The sequence below is a fragment of the Dermacentor variabilis genome, unplaced genomic scaffold (genome assembly GCF_050947875.1).
Source record: "Dermacentor variabilis isolate Ectoservices unplaced genomic scaffold, ASM5094787v1 scaffold_12, whole genome shotgun sequence".
Taxonomy (NCBI): Eukaryota; Metazoa; Arthropoda; class Arachnida; order Ixodida; family Ixodidae; genus Dermacentor; species Dermacentor variabilis.
Genome location: NW_027460280.1, coordinates 24,983,975 through 25,003,888, shown reverse-complemented (window position 1 = coordinate 25,003,888; position 19,914 = coordinate 24,983,975).

Below are 19,914 nucleotides of genomic sequence, written 5' to 3'. Positions count from 1 at the left end.
TTCGGGCTTTGCCATGTCAGAAAGATACACCTAAACATGCAAATTAGAGCGGGGCTGGAGCTCTGAAACGTGGGACTGGTTTTGCAGTGATCGGTGAAGAGACGCGGTCAGTAAAAATGGGAAAAGAAGCAAATCAACAATAGTTTGAACAGAGCCGAAACCGGAAAAAGCATACAACTGGCAGAAAGAAGAACAGGGGTACTGTAATTGGAATTCTGAATTATGAGTATAGGCGACGCTGTTTTCGTCATTTATGACCCTGTGTTCTGTTCCGCTCGCTTATTTGGAATCAATCTCTGCTGGAGCACAATTGAACCACCCGTTTCATGGGTTTTTTGTGTTTACACATCTTAAAGAATGGACGTACTTATCGTGTCTTCCATGCTTATGAGAGCCTTCCTACCGAGAACTCTACTGACAGACACAATGACTTGTTTTTTAATGCAAGCACGTCCATTAAATATAAAGAAAGAGTGCACGAGACTGGACTCCGTTTTTGTTCCGTTTATTGGCATATTATGGCAATATTGTGCGAGAACAAATTAATGTTTTCTAAAGACCGCCAGACCTTTAATCAAAAGTAGGCGATTAGTTGGGCCTGTTGTCAACAAAGAGACAGAGAACGTTGTGCGTGGCAAACGCGCAATAAAAAATGAGACCTCTACGTGACCGCCCACGCAGCGTGAACTGAACCTATATAATGCGAGCTCAAAATTGTTCCGGCGATTTCTCTTTCAATTTCAGTGCATTTGGCCTAGCAAACAAATGTCCGGAAAGAACGTAGTGCTATCAGACCGGGCAGTCGAAACCACCAGTGCTTCGAGCGTATACTACGCTGATATTTCTGCGAAACATTCCTTTTCAACAGGGCCAATCTTTAATCGCGAAAACATAATCGAACATTCCACTTTTATCCCCTTATAGATTTTTCCGCAAGTGTTAAGCTCTAGTAAAAAACCTCAATGCGAAGTTCAAAATGGGTAATGAAAATCATTTTCCCACTATCACTTTGAGGCAGAAGTTTGTTTCAGTAAATAGTGACCAATGCGATGTTAATGATACACTGAATATGGAATGAAAGCATAACAACAATCTACTGGGTCGAACAGATCGTAGAAGTGGTGGCGGTACTTGTCCTCGGCCGAAAGAAATACGTGAGGTAGAGATCCGTTGTCATACTGTCGTGGAGTCTTCCTTTGACTTGGCGCAGGAGCTTCTTTCTCTTTAACATTCAATTCAACGCCTGTGCGTGTGTCTCGTTCTAAAATCGGCAAAATCCTGCTTTCCTAAGCCAGTTAAGACTCTCCCTGATAGCCCTGAAAAGTTTTTCTGCTTGATCAAATCTCAGCGCTGCTTTCTGGAACGCAGTATTTACTGTTTCTAATTGCGAGAACACGATTGTCACGAGCTTGAGGATGAAGTATGTGTCGAATTTTGACAGCTCTTTCAAAAATTCTCTGGCTTCGCCACTGGCGTCGTTCCGTTCTTCTGATGCCAGACCATGAAGAAACGAGATCAGGTGGCTATTATTCTGATCAATCGACTTCAAAGAAATGGCCCTTAGCGTACATCTCATGGGACAAAACTTCCGCAAGTTTACGCTCTCATCTTTCTGAAATGCCTGGAGCATGTCTAGGCGCTTTGGAGAGCACGTAACAAAGTTTATCATTTCTGATATCATGCCCAAGAAATCAAGACACATTTCCACTTTCTGACTCATGTCCTGCAGCACCAAGTTAAGTAAGTGCTCAAGACAGTATACGCACTGTGCTCGCGGCTCCTCCTGTTGTATGAGGGCTTGCAGCGCACCGTGCTGTCCAGCGTCTTCATAGCATTGCCTACGGCAATTGTCAATGCTAAAATTAAAACGGCAGAGGACATCCTTTAGAAGTGCCAAAAGACTGGCCGCTCTGGTGTCCGCAGTGTTATAACATGGATGTCGCAGGTGTCATAAACGGATGTCGTTGACGCATTTCCGTTCGTGCGTACGCACGTTAGTGCATGTGCCCGTGCGTGCGCCAGCTGTGGGTGCGCTTGCGTGCTTGCGGTGCATGCGTGGGCGCGTGTGCATGGGTACGTGTGCGAGCGTTGAGCCTTCTCGTACCTTCCGTCCGTGAAAGGATGTTCCGCATCCACCGCCAAGGTTTGTGAGTGGTGGCGCTTGCTAATACTCACAAGGTTATTTCTAGTAGTAACACATAAATACTCAGAAAGTGGATGGGGAAACCGCGGTGGTAGCTGAAGTGGCTAGAGCATCACACGCGTAATGCGAAGACGTGGGATCGTTCCTCACCTGCGGCAAATTGTTTTTTCATCCACTTTCATTGCCATTAATTTATCACTTCATTAATTGACTTAGTAAGTACAAGTAATTTCCCATATGTTTTCCTTGGCGTCTTTGTTTGTTGGCTTCTCATGATATGTATAATAAAAATACGGGCCCCTCGGTTTAACCCCCTTTCTTGTCGTTCAACAAAGCTGATGCGTTTCGAAGTTCTTTTGGGCAATACAAAAGCAGATCGACACACACTCCTTTGCAGATATGTCCGCTGTCTCATCCAGGATCACGGCATAGTGCCCCGCTTCACGAACCTCATTTGTGAGTGACCGCAGAACATCATTAGCCAAAATTTCCATAATTTCGTTGGAATTTCGTGGGAGAGCCACCTGTACTTGGTTCGAGAAAGCCACGATTGCAGCTCCGGAATGTTATTGGCACGAAGTTCTAGAAGCGGTTTTAGATTACTTTCTGCATAATAATGACCAAGCACTGCCAATCCCTAGTATTTTAAGTATTGCAATGAAGATAATGTCACTATCAGCGCTTTCCCTGCGTCTGCCATTTCGATTAGCTTCCCAGTTACACAACCTGTTACTACATTCACCCCCCTTTTCACGCCCGGTTCCGCTCATGGCCGCACGGTGCAGATTCGAGGCCTCATGACTTTCAAATTTTATAAGAGCTTTCTTCCAGTTTGAACACCCATTTTGCACAAACGTTAAGCGAGAGTTCTTATCCCTAGAAGTGTTTGGAAGAAAAATCTTCACCTCAAAAGCAGCGCGACAGGTCTCACAAAATACTTTGTCCGTTTACGCGCCACACAGAAGTCATTTGTACGCATGTTTCCAAGCTGGTTGATAATGTCATCCCTGTAGTGATTTAACGTTAGGGACTGGATCCTTACCAACAATTCGCACGGGTGTAGAGACAGTGATTACAGTGGCAGATGTCAAGCTTTTGCCGCTAAGCTAAACCTCGGTGTGTTCAGAAGCGGACGTTGAAGGTCCCATGCCGCATGGAGTGCGTGTCCTTTCGTCATCGTCTTTGGGAGGTCTGTCGTTCCTGATGAGGTAGCTGTCCATTGTTTTTCACGGTTTCCTGAAATACAATACCAGGAAGGTAAGGCCACTAAAGAATGAAGTGTCAAAAGTGTGTTCGCGTTTAAGAGAAAAATTGGGTGCCAATGCACTCTATGAAGGTGGAATGCCAGCGAAGCTGTCGTTGTGCTTCCAAACTCACCCCCCCAATCCATGGTTTGAACGTGGTTGGACAGCAAAGCCAAACGTTTGCACGAAACAGAACACATTTGCTTGTAATGTGCGATTGAGCATACTTCTCAGCTAATTAGCTTAATGAAACTTGAACGGACTAAAATTTTAACCTAGCAGACAAACAAGGGACCGTCGTTTCCCAGCCGTAGAATCCCATGTATTGACAGCAGACAGGAATTCCACAACTTTTCCACCTTCACTGTGAACTACTTAAGAAAAATAAATGAAGCAGGGCGTAATGATAGAGTCGTCTTAGCAGCAAATTGTCATATAATTGTTTTTGGGATAGTTTTTATGAAACGAGGGTTACAGCCGTTTTCTGCAGAGCATTCTGGACAAAGTTGGCTTTGCCGTAAGGCGTTTTTGTTCACTACACGGACGTTAGCCAGCCCAGGTATCGTCCCCCCCCCTCCTTCCCCTACGAGAGCACACATGCGGCTCATTCGTACGGGGCTAAAGGTAAACAGCTTCCTTGTAAAAACATAAAAAAAGCGCCAATCGTTTGTTCGTGCTAACAGTGCTGCAGTGTGTACATACAGAAACAAACAGGTCTAGTGAAGTTCAAGGTTCTTTCTTCACCTCAGTGCCTACTTCGAGGTGCGCATTGATTTGGCGTGCGACGTGTCGTAGACAGATTTGCAGACGATCGACGAACGACACACGGAGAAACAGAACTTGATTTATATAACACTTCAAGAACAGTACAGCAACACACGCACTCCCAGAAGTAACAAAAGCTTCACACTCAGCTACCAAAGCTGACACAACACTTAACACTTCAGCTCAACGTTCACAGTTCACGACTTCCCATAAGCCGGGGTTGTCTACTTCGCTGCTCTAAGCCTGGCCTAAAAATCCAACAACAACATGCCGCACTCTGAGCAAGCTCTTATATAACATGGCCCGAAAATTCCAGCAGCAGGCGGCGGCGCTCAGAAAAGCAGCAGGCGCCGCAGCGCGCGCTACATTGCTCCGCTCTCCTCTTTGTCTCCTTCAAAGAGCTCGATCCTTCTGGATCTTTCGTCCGCGCTGGCCCTCCGTCGTCAAGGTCGCTGGGAGAGGAGGGCCTGGGCCGTGCTTTGGGACGCGCCCGCGGGCGCGCAGACCTTCGAGTTTGTTCGATCAAATTCTCATTCTCTTTCTCCGGTGGCCGTTTACCCATAGCGCCCCTATAGGTCGCTTCATGCGACAACGCTGGTGTACCTTTCAGTGAGCACAGCAGCAGTGACGTCGATCATTCGCTCAATATGCAGTCGCGGCTTGTTGAGTGCGCCGTTTTAATGACCATGTTGATTACTGATGTCGTTGACGCATTTGCGTGTGCATTCTTGTGTATGCAACTTAGTGCATGTGTGCGTGCATGCGCCAGCTGTGGGTGCGGTTGCGGGCTTGCGGTGCATGCGTGGGCGCGTGTGCATGTGTACGTGTGCGAATGTTTGTGTTTGTTTTTCTTCACGCATGCGCGCGCGCTCGTGTGTGTGTGTGTGTGAGCGAACATTTTCCTGCTTACACCTACTCTAGCAAACAAATAGGATGGATGCATTATTTAAACCCATATTTAAAACCACGAATGACACTGCATTTGCAGCATTATCTCTGAACGCTAAACCAACGCAAAATGAAAGCACTTGTGAAATCAATATTGCCACCCTTGATCGGCACGGCTCCGTGAGAAACTGCTAAGCGATTCGTTATCTTCCTTCCGTCGTCGGCAGCGCAATGTCTTGAGGGCAATGTAGCGCTAAGTCTGCCCCATCATTGAGTCGTGTAGCCTTTCAGTGACAAAGCAAGCTTTCGACAGCGCATGTTCGCTGCTATATTGATATTAAAGCTTTAAACTGCTTGCATTCCAAAAAGCTACATGAATAAAACATTTGCCGTGGTGCAAGGCGGTTAAACCAAGTTTGTCGAGCGATTGCACGGTTTTGCTTGCTTTGGGAAAGGACACAGACGCTGCTCGGCGCCGTCAGCAACTACCACATCTACAATTGCACCACAAAACAACACACACACGCTGCTCGGCGCGGCAGAAGCAGCAAGCGGATTGACCTCATGCTGTGTCTCGCTTCAACGCGAACTAACCATCGAAAGCACAGCGCATAAGAAGCTACAAGCACTCGGCGCACTTTGTATACATCGCACATCGCTTTCAAGGTATGGGCGCCCATGCGGCGTACGCAGCAGCCGCCGGTAGTGGCAAGCTGTCTCAGTTTGACCTTGGTTGAGCTTGAAGGTCAGATTTACGGAATCAGGCGTTTTATGGCTTTGTACCTGGAGTAGTAGAGCTGTCGCTCTAAAATCAATGGCGGACTGGCCGCAAGGAACATGCTTACGGAGTCGTATTATTGATGACAATATCACCAATGGTTGGATGTGGTCTGGTCAAAGTTACCGACGGTCTTTTACCGTTTCAGTTACGCTTTCACTGAGCATTTAATTGCAACATATTTGTTCTTAGCTCGTACTGGAGCATTCTTAATAAACATGTATTCCTTCAGCTACACAATCTAGATGACGGAGTTCTAAACTACTCACTTGCTTTACCTGCCTAGGAAGATCAATTAGTTAAAACTTAGTTAACCTAACTTCATTAATTGCGCACGCAACTGCTCACCTTGCTCCGTATCCAGAGGTTACCATCTAAACATTCGAGTTATAACAATAATGGCGGCAAGATTTACATGGGTCTGTTTCTTAAAATTTGGTGCCGTTAAAGATATCGTCGGAATATTCATAGTGCAGTACGCTTTTGATAAAGCAGGTGCGAATGCTTCGACAGGTTTTCTTGATGCACTTCAACTTCATAAACTTAGAACGCATGTGCCCAATCGTGCACTTCTTCCTTTACAACGGACCTTCATACATTATACAAGATGCGCCTCAGCACTACGGTACATCACACAAGGTGTGGAAAAATATTGCCTGCGCTCCCGACTAGATTGCTGAGCGTTGGTGGCACCAGGCTTAGTTTCCTGGCGTCATCGGGAATAAAAGGAGCACATTCGTAGTGGCCCAAGCGGGTACACTACTTGGGCTACTGGGTCGGCGTAAGTGGATAGATAGATAGATAGATAGATAGATAGATAGATAGATAGATAGATAGATAGATAGATAGATAGATAGATAGATAGATAGATAGATAGATAGATAGATAGATAGATAGATAGATAGGCTCAAAACAGCTGAAGCACAGGCAAATAATGCTATTCGCATTAATAACAGCTGACTGGGGGACAGCAGTGAATATTATTTTTTCAGCAATTCGGAACAGATGTGACAATGCGGACATATGCATTGGAATGGAAAATACCGAACATTTTAGGAAGAGTGCTTCGCGGCAAATATAATTAGCCTTTCGTTTACAGTATTTTTTCTGAAAAATTCTTCGGTTTTATGTGCCAAAACCAAATTATGATATTGAGGCACGTTGTAGTATTGGGCAGGGGAGGTGGAGGGCTCCGAATTAATTTTGACCACCTGACGGTTCTTTGAACTTTCACGCAACGCAGAGTACACCAGCGTCTTGCATTTCGCCCCCATCGAATTGCAGCCGCCACGGCCGGGATTCAATCCCGCGCCCTCGGGCTTAGCAGCGCAACGCCAAAGCCACTACGCCACCATGGCGTGTACGGTCTCAGGTTCAAACCGAAATAGGAAGAGAGGGATTTTCGCACCACTACTGACATACGAACATTCGCATTATACGGGCTGCGGGCTGCGACGGGCTGCGATGCGGTGCGACGCGGGCTGCGACGCGTTGCCCGTGCTGAAAGCAGCCTCAAGACTGCACAGCTCCACTGACACGAAATATTCGTTTATTAAATACAAGTAATCAGAACGGTGTTGAGCTCTTCAATTTTTGGTATATCGGCGCCGCAGTGCAGTCTTCGGGGCCCATTCGACCATGTTTCAGATAATATTTCAGGCGACTATACTCAGTGGCGTAGCAACAGGGGGGGCCGGGGGGCCGTGGGCCCCGGGTGCAAGGGGCCAGAGGAGGGGAGGGGGTGTCATATACGTCTGAAGACTCCCCTCTTTCCGCCGGCTACACCCTGGGGGGGGGGAGGTGACAAAAGGCCTATGGGCCCCGGGTGCCAGACGACCTAGCTACGCCACTGACTATACTACATTTTATATAGGTAAGCATTTCTATGCCTCCCCACCGAGAAAACCCATCAACTAGGGAACACGAATCGCCATAATGAAATTAATCTATAAAACAAAATAAACCGAAAGAATAACGTTGGTGGTGGTGACTTTGGAACCTACGGTCTCAAAATAAGAAGCAGGGTGTCTTAGCAGCTGGGCTAAACACACACGCTTGCAGACGGTGAATGTATGTGAGCCATATGAATGTGTTGCAGCGGCGGTACAAAACAAAAGTCAAAAGGTAACAGTTTGTATCGCGGTCAGTAGATACCTGTAAACTTTCGAGCGATAGGAAGGTTGGGAAAGTGGTTCCCTTGCATAAGGTAGGTAATGTACACTCTCCTGGCAACTATAGCCTGATTTAATTGACAAGCATACCCTGTAAATTAATGTAGCATGTCATCTACAGTCATTTAACAAATTTCCTCGAAGAAAACTCTTTCTTTAATGTACATCAACACGGCTTCAGGAAAGCTTATTCGTACAAAACACAAAGCGTTTCCTTTACCCACTACTTATTCTCTTGACTTCATCATGGCTCTTTGACTGCGTCTTCATCGATTTTGCAATAACCTTCGACTCTATTTGCCATAAGCTCTTACTCTTAAAACTCAGCGCACTCAACTTGGATACTAATATCTTACAGAAGATTGAATGCCTCCTCTCCTATCGCAAGCAGTTCGTGTCAGTAAACGGTGTTGCGTTTCGCCTGCGACACGCGGTTTTGCCGGCGCGACTGCGGCGGGGCGGCAGACATTTTGGCCCGTGCGGCGTCGCCGCAACGCTCCCCGCCAGGCGTTTCCAGGCATGTTCCGATGCCACGTGTCTTCATGTGCGTGTGTGAGTGTATGTGCCATTGTGCCTGAACCAGGCGATGCGACAGCAGGAGTCATCCTCTCATTCCAGTCATTGTGCCCGACCGGCAGCGCTACGACAGTGTGCGTCACCATTAGCCCATTGTACATTCACGTGCTCGTCTATTGAGGGGTTCCTTCTTGCCCTCAACTGCGAGAGTATAAAAACAGCTGCCCCCGGACGCCAAAAAGAGGGCTCCGATTTCTTCTGTTGAGTAAAGTGCTCTCCCGTCTCTCTACTTCGGTCAACCTGACCGCCAACTCTTTGCGATGTTAAAATAAACAAGTTGTTTTGTTGTTACCAGTCGACTCATGCTTTGCCGGGACCTTCGGATGCTTCCAGTTGTACCCCAGGCCGCCAGGCCAACGCTACCCTTGGGGCTTGCGACCCAGGTACAACCACGGGCGTCAGCGCCGAGTTCCCAACAAACCGATCGTACCAGCGGTGCGATCCAAACATCTGGTTGGCAGCGGTGAGATCGCCTCCGACTTCAAACAACTGTCTGCCAGCGGTGAGTTCGCGACAACGGAGGCCAGCAGCGAAGAGATGCAGTTGACTGTATGCTGAGCAGCTCAACGACGATCCGGGAGCAGTGCAACGAGCCCTGTGTGATGACTGGTTGCCTGCAGCGGAACGACTGCGCTGGACTCTTGGCTGCGAGGTTTGGTGAGTGCGGGACTTTCTTCTTCTGAGCTTTGCCAGGCTTTTGTTAGTGTCAGAAACAGAGCTGGTAATTGTGGTTGTCGTTGCTGCCGGGTTAGTTTGCGGCAAGACAATAGTAAGCAGTAGAGAAAGCAGCATTCAGAGCAGCCATGGATTTGAAGTCGTTGCGCAAACCGAAATTGTTGGAGCTTGCAAGAGAGTTGGGTCTGGATGTCTCAGACAAACTAAGAAAACCTGAACTGCTAAGGACTATTCTTGAGTTAGAGGCTGAGGATGACGAGCTGTCGGAATGCCTTGAGACTATTGAGGAGAGGTCAAAAAGACAGGAGCGCGAACTTAAAGAGCAAAAAGAGAAACAGGAGCGCGAACTTAAAGAGCAAAAAGAGAAACAGGAGCGCGAACTTAAAGAGCAGAAAGAAAAAGAAGAGCGTGACCGTCAACACGCTTTGGAAATGAAGCGTCTTGAGGTAGAGATGGAACGCGCTCGTAATGGAAGTCAGGCACACGGTGCAGGAGAACGAGTATTGTTCAAGATGACTGACCTGATGCGGCCGTTTAAGCTTGGAGAGGACATTGGTTTGTTCCTGGTTAACTTTGAGCGAACGTGCGAGAAGCAGGGGTTCTCTCGGGAAACGTGGCCACAGCGCTTGCTCACTTTGTTACCCGGCGAGGCGGCCGACGTAGTCGCTCGCTTGGATAGAGAGGAGGCAGAGGATTTCGACACAGTGAAATCGAGTCTTCTAAAAAAGTACCGGCTGTCTGCGGAGGCGTTCCGTCGGAAGTTTCGGGAAAATGAGAAAGGCAAAAGTGAGTCATATACAGAGTTTGCGTATAGGCTTATGTCAAACATGCAGGAGTGGCTCAAAGAAGAAAAAGCGTTTGGTGACCACGATAAAGTTCTGCAGTGTTTCGGGCTAGAACAGTTTTATAGTCGGTTACCGGAGAACGTGCGATACTGGGTCTTGGATAGGCCAGACGTTTGTACGGTGGCTAAAGCCGCTGAGCTAGCCGAGGAGTTTGTGACGCGTCGGGCTCGCGGAGCTAAGGACGGTCAAAAGGGTGAATTTGGCTCGAAGTTCGAGAGGCCGAAGTTCACACCCATGAGAGCAAAGGGGAACACGCGTAGTGCGGATGCGAGTGGAAGCAGTGCGACCGAACCTAAGGAGACGGCGGCAGCCGAAGCCGAACGCAGAAAGCGGTTCGAGATGAGGCAAGCGCGCGTTTGTTATACGTGCCAGAAGCCGGGTCACTTTTCGGCGCAGTGTCCGGAAACAACACCAAAAGTTGTGTTTTTTTCAATAGGCAGCACTGACGAGAACATGAAGCTTCTCGAGCCTTACATGCGAGACCTCCTCGTGAACGGGAAAGAGTGCCGAGTGCTTCGCGATTCCGCAGCTACGATGGATGTAGTTCACCCGTCTTACGTAGAACCCCATATGTTCACGGGCGAGTGCGCATGGATCAAGCAAGCCGTGGAAGCTCATAGCGTGTGTCTGCCAGTAGCAAGGGTGCTTATTGAAGGACCTTTCGGAGCGCTTGAGACGGAGGCGGCAGTGTCATCTATGCTGCCACCCCAGTACCCGTACCTATTTTCAAACAGGTCCGATCACCTCCTGCGCGAGAAGGGGCTTTTGTTTGGTGAAGCTAGTGTTCAGGCCTTAACCAGATCGAAGGTTCGGGAGCTCGCTGCAAAGGCGGTAGTTGCGGGGCCGACGTTATCAAACAACGAAAAAGGGTCAGAGGCGCAGCAAGCTGATATTCAGAGCACGCCCGAACTGAATAAACTTGAGTCTGTAACGTTAAAGGCGCCAGATACTGGAGAGGAAACGCCCGACACGGGAAAGTTAGAAGAGCTATCTACTGATTTGCTCATCGCGCCTACGTCAGACGGACTTGATAGGTTGCTAAAAGTCAGCCGGTCGGCTTTGATAGCCGAGCAAAAGAAGGATGGTAGCCTAGAAAACATACGCTGCAATGTCAAAGAAGGTATCGCCAGGAAAACTGCGCGTTTTGTGGAAAGAGGTGGAGTCCTGTACCGGAAGTATCTAGACCGCCGAGGAGTGGAGTTCGATCAGCTGGTCGTGCCTCAATGCTATCGTCAGGATCTGTTGCGCTTGTCACACGGGGGTTCGTGGTCCGGACACCTAGGAGTTAAGAAAACTAAGGACCGTCTCTTGCAAGAGTACTATTGGCCAGGGTGTTTTCGGGACGCAGACCATTTCGTGAGGACATGTGACACTTGTCAGCGGGTGGGCAAACCAGGGGACAAATCAAGGGCGCCGTTGAAATTGGTACCTATCATAACGGAGCCTTTTAGACGGCTCGTTATTGATACAGTGGGACCTCTGCCGGTAACAGCCACGGGGTACAGACACATTTTGACTGTGATCTGCCCAGCGACAAAGTTCCCTGAAGCAGTGCCGCTTAAAGAACTCAGCTCAGTTGAGATAGTTAATGCACTACTGTCCATATTTGCGCGAGTTGGTTTCCCTGCGGAAATCCAATCAGATCAGGGCACAGTGTTTACTAGCGCTTTGACGACAACTTTTCTCGAAAGGTGTGGGGTAAAGCTGTTACACAGCTCAGTGTACCACCCACAGTCGAATTCCGTTGAGAAGCTCCACTCCGTCATGAAGCGCGTGTTGAGAGCCTTGTGTTTTGAACATCAAACTGACTGGGAGCTGTGTCTGCCTGGGGTGATGTTTGCGTTAAGAACCGCGCCGCATACAGCTACGGGGTTTTCGCCAGCTGAACTGGTGTACGGTCGCTCGCTTCGGTCTCCGCTTCGCATGCTTCGAGAATCGTGGGAAGGCAGGGGCGACGACCCAGTCGTGGTGGAGTACGTACTTAAGCTCCTCGAACGCTTAAGAAGGGCACAGGAGTTGTCAGGTGAAGCAATGACAAAGGCCCAGCAGAGGGCCAAGGTTTATTATGATCGGACAGCCAGGGCCCGTCGTTTTGAGGTGGGCGATGAGGTCATGATATTGCGCACATCGCTAAACAACAAACTAGACGTGCAGTGGGAGGGCCCAGCACGAATTGTTCAGAAACTGTCGGACGTTAACTACGTGGTAAGTCTGCCAGGAAAGCGGAAAGCACAGCAAGTTTACCACTGTAATCTGCTCAAACCTTATAGACAAAGGGAAGCAGTGGTGTGCATGATGGTAAACGTTCCTGAAGAGCTTCCGGTCGAGCTTCCGGGACTAGGCTCAGTGACGAACAGGGAAGACACCGGTCAAGTCATTAGTGACCTTATCAGTAAAGCACCGCTGTCGCCCGAGCAGAAAACCGAACTACACCAGCTATTACAAGAGTTTCAAGGTCTGTTCTCTGAGAGGCCTGGTAGGACTTCTGTACTTACTCATGATATAGAACTTACCTCCCCAGAGCCAGTACGATCCAAGGCGTATCGGGTGTCACCCCGCCAGAGCGATATTATGGAGGCTGAGGTAAAGAAAATGCTACAGCTCGGTGTTATTGAGGCTAGTGAGAGTGATTATACCTCCCCTTTGATTTTAGTTGAGGTACCGGGCAAGGAACCTCGTCCTTGCGTCGACTACCGCAGGCTTAATTCCATCACTAAGGATCAAATTTATCCGATCCCTAACATCGAGGAGCGCCTTGAGAAAGTTAGTAGCGCTCAGTTTATTTCCACCCTAGATCTTGTCAGGGGTTATTGGCAGGTTCCACTTACAGAAGAGGCTAGTAGGTATGCGGCGTTCATTTCACCAATGGGAACATTCCGTCCTAAAGTGTTGAGTTTTGGTTTGAAGAACGCGCCATACTGTTTTTCAAGCCTCATGGATAAAGTGTTGCGGGGACAGCAAGAATTCGCTTTACCGTATCCAGACGACGTAGCGATATTCTCCGCATCCTGGTCTGAGCATATGGCACACTTGCGGGCAGTGCTAACCCGCCTGCGCGAAGCGGGCTTGACAGTCAAGGCTCCTAAGTGCCAGTTAGCACAGGCCGAGGTTGTCTACCTCGGTCACGTGATTGGTCAGGGTCGTCGCCGCCCCTCTGAAATAAAGGTGGCCGCTGTGCGAGACTTCCCGCAACCGCGCACAAAGACCGATATTCGGTCGTTCTTAGGTGTCGCCGGCTACTATCAGAGGTACATCCCCAGGTACTCTGATATCGCGGCTCCCCTGACGGATGCTCTAAGAAAAACAGAGCCTCAAACAGTCGTCTGGGACGAGACAAAGGAAAGAGCTTTTAGCGCCCTAAAGAGTGCCCTAACAAACCAGCCTGTGCTACGATCGCCAGACTATACAAAAGGGTTCATTGTTCAGTGCGATGCTAGTGAGCGAGGCATGGGCGTTGTACTGTGCCAACGGGAAAATGGAGAAGTAGAACACCCCGTCCTGTATGCTAGTCGTAAGCTGACCAGTCGTGAGCAGGCGTATAGCGCCACCGAGAAAGAGTGTGCGTGTCTCGTGTGGGCCGTTCAGAAATTGTCATGCTATCTAGCCGGCTCGAGGTTTATCATTGAGACGGATCACTGCCCTCTCCAATGGCTGCAGACCATCTCTCCCAAAAATGGCCGCCTCCTGCGCTGGAGCCTCGCTTTACAACAATATTCCTTTGAGGTGCGTTACAAAAAGGGGAGTCTCAACGGTAACGCCGATGGCTTAAGTCGAAGCCCCTAACGTAGGAATCAGCCTAAAAATTGTTTGTTACTGATGTTTTTCTTCCTGAGGCAGGATTTTTTTTAACATATTGCTTTTGTTTAGTGTTTCAAAGTGATGATATGCTTTCTAGTGCAATTTTTCAATTTGTGGACGCGTTCTGAGTGATGCTAGACTACTGTAAGGAACTAGGCAGTGGTATAAAAAGGGGAAAGAGCCTGGCAGGGCTTAGTGAGGGTTGTGCCGTGCTTGCTGACTGAGCGGTTGAGTTTCAGCGTAGTTCTAACGCTTGCCGGGAACGAGAGCAAAAATGTGAACTCTCCCGAAGTCACTTTGCAGTGTCCCGTGCGAACCTGAACGAGAGAACGAGGCCTTCTCTGTGCGCTGCGCTCAACGTCGAGGGACGCCCGACTTCGGTTATGAGCATCATCGAGCGACATCCCTCCGGACAGCGGATGCAGTCCCCTGTCCATCGGGATCTCCTTCCCCCGGCGGGGCGGTCTGTTGCGTTTCGCCTGCGACACGCGGTTTTGCCGGCGCGACTGCGGCGGGGCGGCAGACATTTTGGCCCGTGCGGCGTCGCCGCAACGCTCCCCGCCAGGCGTTTCCAGGCATGTTCCGATGCCACGTGTCTTCATGTGCGTGTGTGAGTGTATGTGCCATTGTGCCTGAACCAGGCGATGCGACAGCAGGAGTCATCCTCTCATTCCAGTCATTGTGCCCGACCGGCAGCGCTACGACAGTGTGCGTCACCATTAGCCCATTGTACATTCACGTGCTCGTCTATTGAGGGGTTCCTTCTTGCCCTCAACTGCGAGAGTATAAAAACAGCTGCCCCCGGACGCCAAAAAGAGGGCTCCGATTTCTTCTGTTGAGTAAAGTGCTCTCCCGTCTCTCTACTTCGGTCAACCTGACCGCCAACTCTTTGCGATGTTAAAATAAACAAGTTGTTTTGTTGTTACCAGTCGACTCATGCTTTGCCGGGACCTTCGGATGCTTCCAGTTGTACCCCAGGCCGCCAGGCCAACGCTACCCTTGGGGCTTGCGACCCAGGTACAACCACGGGCGCCGAGTTCCCAACAAACCGATCGTACCAGCGGTGCGATCCAAACAACGGCTATAACTCTAACAGCTCTTCTGTAACATTCGGCGTCCCTCAAGTGTCAGTTCTGGGCTCTTTACTCTTCCTCATATACATAAATGACCTACCAAATAACGTTTACTCGTCTATAAAGTTGTTCGCTCATGACTGCGTAAATTACCGCGAAATATTAACAACAGTGAAAATGCCATCCTTCACGTAGACCTAAACAGGGTTTCTGCATGGTGCGATACTTGGATAGTGAAACTGCATGTAACCAAATGCAAAATAATGAGAATTTGCCGTTATATTAGTTATTTCACACATTGTAATTATTCTCTTGACAACGCTTCGCTGTCTCAAGTTTTCTGAGACAAATACCTAGGCGTCCACACTACCGAGAACCTTTCATGGTAAGTACGCATAGACCACATCATCAATAGCGCAAATAGATAACTTGGTTACTTAAGGCGTAATTTCTCCCTTGCCCCTAGCAGCTTAAGACTCCTCCTTTATAAAACATTAGTGCGTCCTAAATAGGAATATGCGTCATCTATTTGGGATCCCCATGGTAATTCCCTCATTCTTTCTAACAAAACAATCCAAAATCGCTCTCTAAGCTTTATTCTATAGAACTATTCACCAACAGCTAGTGTTAATTACCCTTACGAAATCATCTCTCAGTTTGCTTGGCCTGTCACTTCGCCGTAAATTTTCCCGCCTTTGTCTTTTCCATAAAGTTTATCATTTTAATTCTGTCCTACGAGACTCACTTTTTCTACAACCCGTATATATTTCACAACGGATGAACTATTGTTACAAAGTTGGTGTACCTCAAAATGTTTTCATCATTGCCGCAACAATTTCTACTTTAATTCATTTGTTCCCGCCACTAGAACCACATTCCAGCCGCCATTGCTACAGTCACAGATACAAATGCCTTCAAGACTACCACCACAGGAATCATTGTATAATTCTATTATCCTGTTCTATTCTTTTGCCTGTTTTACCCACTCCTGTCTGTAATGTTCCGACCTTGAGAGTAAATAAATAAATAAATAAATAAATAAATGCATCGTTGAAAGATTTGTTGATAGTGGAATAAAAACCGTCTCTAGGACCACATGTAGAACCGGCGTGGAACATTGTAGACATAAGGAAAATTCCGATTTTGCGAAAATTTAATGCCAAACACGCCACATCCCCAATACACGGGATGCGCTTTTCGTTGGGAGGTTCCTTCACCGACCGAAATGCAGCCTATCTCTGAGAGCTTATGCGCTTCACATCGCGGAACACACAGATAAGCAGTCAATAAGTTGATAAGGAGTGATGACGGGTTATATAGAACTCGCCATGTTTGATAACGGTTCGTCCCGGGTGGATAAGGTGTTAAACAGCAATGAAGGTTTATAATAGTCGGAGCAATTCTGATAAGATTAATAGCCTATTATGGTCAGATCAAGTCCGATATGGTTGATAAAGACCGATAAGAGTTGATAAGGGTAAGATCATGTCCAATAAGTTTGATAAGGACAGATAAGGGTCGATACGCAGCGGATCGATTGCGATAAGGTTGATACCGACCGATAACGGTTTAGAAGGCTCACATAGAGTCAGATAGGGTTGATAACAATCGATAAGGGTTGATTGTAGAGGGCACATAGACCCTAAATCACTTGATAGTTGCGTCTCCTAAATGTATATATTTTGCAGCAAAAATAAAGTCGGGGTTCTTCGAGCCACATCAACAGCACCGTGCAGTCGCTGCTTGCTGTCGAGCTCAGAGCAGCTCGACTACGCTAAAAAATGCTCTCTGTTCATGGTGTCAGAATGTCGGACATCGAGCTGCCCGCCACTCCGTTGGCAACCGCCAGCGTCCCTCTCTGCTACCCGCCAACCTTCACCTTCCACGACGCAAGTCAGTGCCAGCATGGCTACTCCGATTCGCGGACTGTGCGTTCGCGTTGGGTCTGACGGCCGCTTCTGAAGTGACGAAATTGCGCACGCTCCTGTACTGCATGCGTATTCAAGCGCGGGCCATTCTTGCTTCGCACGTGAGGGAAGCCGAGGCGTACCATTGCAATGAAACCGTCAAAGAGGCGCTCACAGGCCACTTGGTGCATCCAGTCAACGAAGTATACGAATCTTGCCGGTTCCACCGACGCAGGCAGACGCCCGGTGAAACGGCGGACGCCTTCTACTCAACACTCGTGAACATGGTGAAAAAGTACAAATACTCGTCAGCAGACGTTGAAGAACGCCTCGTACACGACCGGTTTGTCGTCGGCCTGATGAACACTCGCTTGTCGGGGGAGCTTTGTCAAACCCAAAACTGACCCTCCAGGACGCGCTCACTCAAGCTAGACAGCACGAAGACACCAAAAACCAGAAAAAAAAACTACACAACGGTAACTCACAGCCGGGTTCCATCAACGCCGACGCCGTGTCGCGGAAGCAAACCAAGACGATGGCAGGGTTACGGCATAACTTTCTCTATGGTTACGGTTTCGGTAAGCTTTCAGAAGCAGAGAAAACCAGCACCGTGACCAGCCTCGAAGCTGACCGAAGGGTTGGTGCGGTTACTGCGGCAACGAAGAGCATTCACGCTCTATATGTCCTGCTCGAAGAGCGACCTACAACCTTTGCAGAAAACGGGCACACTTCGCATCAGTGCGCCGCTCCGGGACGAAGCGTCTCAGCCACATATACAATTGCTCTCCGTCGAGTCGTCGCAAGAACAAGGCCGGCACGTTGTGGTACAGGTGAATGGCTACCTCCTTAAGTTAAATATAGACTCAGATGCGGACGTTCCTCGTCGAGCCCCACTCGTTTTGTAGATGTCCCGCCTCGCTCGATCAAACCACCGGTAAACAGCTTATCGGTCCGGGAAGTTGTAAACTGGACTTGCTCGGTACGTTCCCGCTACGCTGTCTTGGCGAGGCCGCCATAGCAACCCAAAACTGTCGACGGTGTTGACGCGCCGCTCCTAGTATACGCCACGACAGTCGCACTCGGGATAGCCCACTTCGTTGACTCTGTAGCAGGCGCCCCTGCCACCGTGAAGCCGCCACCCCAGCCTGTCGCCGCTATGCCGCTATTCGCAGGACTACAGTACGATGCCGGTTTAGTACCACATCCGCATGAAGCCTGGAGCCGTGCCGCTCTAGATAATGGTCGCAAGGCGGATACTGTTACGTTTCGCCTACGACGCGCGGTATAGCCGGCGCGGATGCAACGGACGCGGGGGCTTCGTTCAAAGCGGCAGACATTTTGGCCCGTTCGGCGCCGCCGCTACGCCTCCCCGCCAAGCGCGTCCAGGCATGTTCCAATGCCACGTGTCTTCATGTGCGTGTGTGAGTGTATGTGCATATTGGTGCCCACGCTTGTCGAAGCGCGGCAGCCGGGGAGAGGAGCTCCCCCCAACTGTGAAGCGAAGGGGTCTGACCGGCGCCGACACGACGTATGAGCCACCTTCTCTTCCCATTGTGCCCGAACGGCGCCGGCACGACGGCTGCGCCACCTTATCCCATTGTTCCCGAGCGGCACAGTCACGTGCTCGTCTATAGAGGGGTTCCTTCTTGCCCTCAACTGCGAGAGTATAAAAGCAGCTGCCCCCGGACGCCAAAGAGGCTCCGATTTCTTCTGTTGAGTAACGTGCTCTCCCGTCTCTCTACTTCGGTCAACCTGACCGCCAACTCTTTGCGATGTTAGAATAAACAAGTTGTTTTGTTGTTACCAGTCGACTCATGCTTTGCCGGGACCTTCGGATGCTTCCAGTTGTACCCCAGGCCGCCAGGCCAACGCTACCCTTGGGGCTTGCGACCCAGGTGCAACAACGGGCGTCAGCGCCGAGTTCCCAACAACTCGTGCCAGCGGTGCGATTACAACAATACCCATCCGTTCACGGGGGTGGTGAAAGACGGACTGGACAAGCTGGAAAAGGAAGATGTCATCCATCTAGTAGACAAGCCGACTCCCTGGTGTGCAGGTCTTGTGCTGGTTCTAAAAGCAACAGGAGGATACCGCCTATGCGTCGACCTGACCAAGCTCAACCAGGTTGTCCTGCGCCAGAAGCACCTCATTCTTACCGTTGACCAGGTACTCGGACAACTTGGGTATACAACAGCCTTCTCAAAGCTACTAGGGCAGGATTTCATCAAGTACGTATTTCCGAAAGCTGGCAAGAATACACCACATTCATTAACCACCTTGGCTGCTATTGTTGCTGCCGTTTGTCCTTTCGAATCATATCGGCGCCAGAGGTGTTCCAGCGCCAAATGTCAAGAATTTTGGAAGGTATCGAATGCAGTTTAAACATGGTGGATGACATTCTCGTGTTTGGCAGGGATCGCTTCGAGCACGACAGCCATCTTGAAGCCTTCCTCCAGAGACTGCAGGAACTCGGTGTTACCTTGAATATGCCTGGAAGTGTTACTTCAGTATATCATCGGTCAAGTTCCTCGTCGTCGTCGTCAGTTCCAGGGGCATCACGCCTTACCCAAACAAGGTCAGTGCACTAGCATGCAACCGCGAACCGACCTAGTAGGTGGAAGGTGCTTCTTGGGGATGCTTAACCATATTGAACGCTTTTTGCCAAATTTGCCCGCTACCATCGCGCCTCTAAGATTGCTACTGAACAAAGACATTGTCTGGACCTGGGAAACTGCACAAGCAACGGCCATCGACTCCCCGAAGATATGGTAGCCTCATGCTCGTGCATGGGTTGGCACAACCATGCATTTCCTACATCAGTGTCTGCCGATGCCAGCTCCTATGGACTGGGCTCAGTCCTTCTGCAGAATCAACCAACTAGGGAAAGACGACCCGAAGCCTTCGCTTCGTGAGCCTTGATTTCGGCTGAACGATACCGCCAAATCTAAAACGAGGCACTGGTCGTCTCTTGCGCAGTCCGAAGTTTCGATGAGTTCTTGCGGTGCTTCAGCTTTGTCGTTGAAACCGACCACCAGCCACTCATCAAGATGA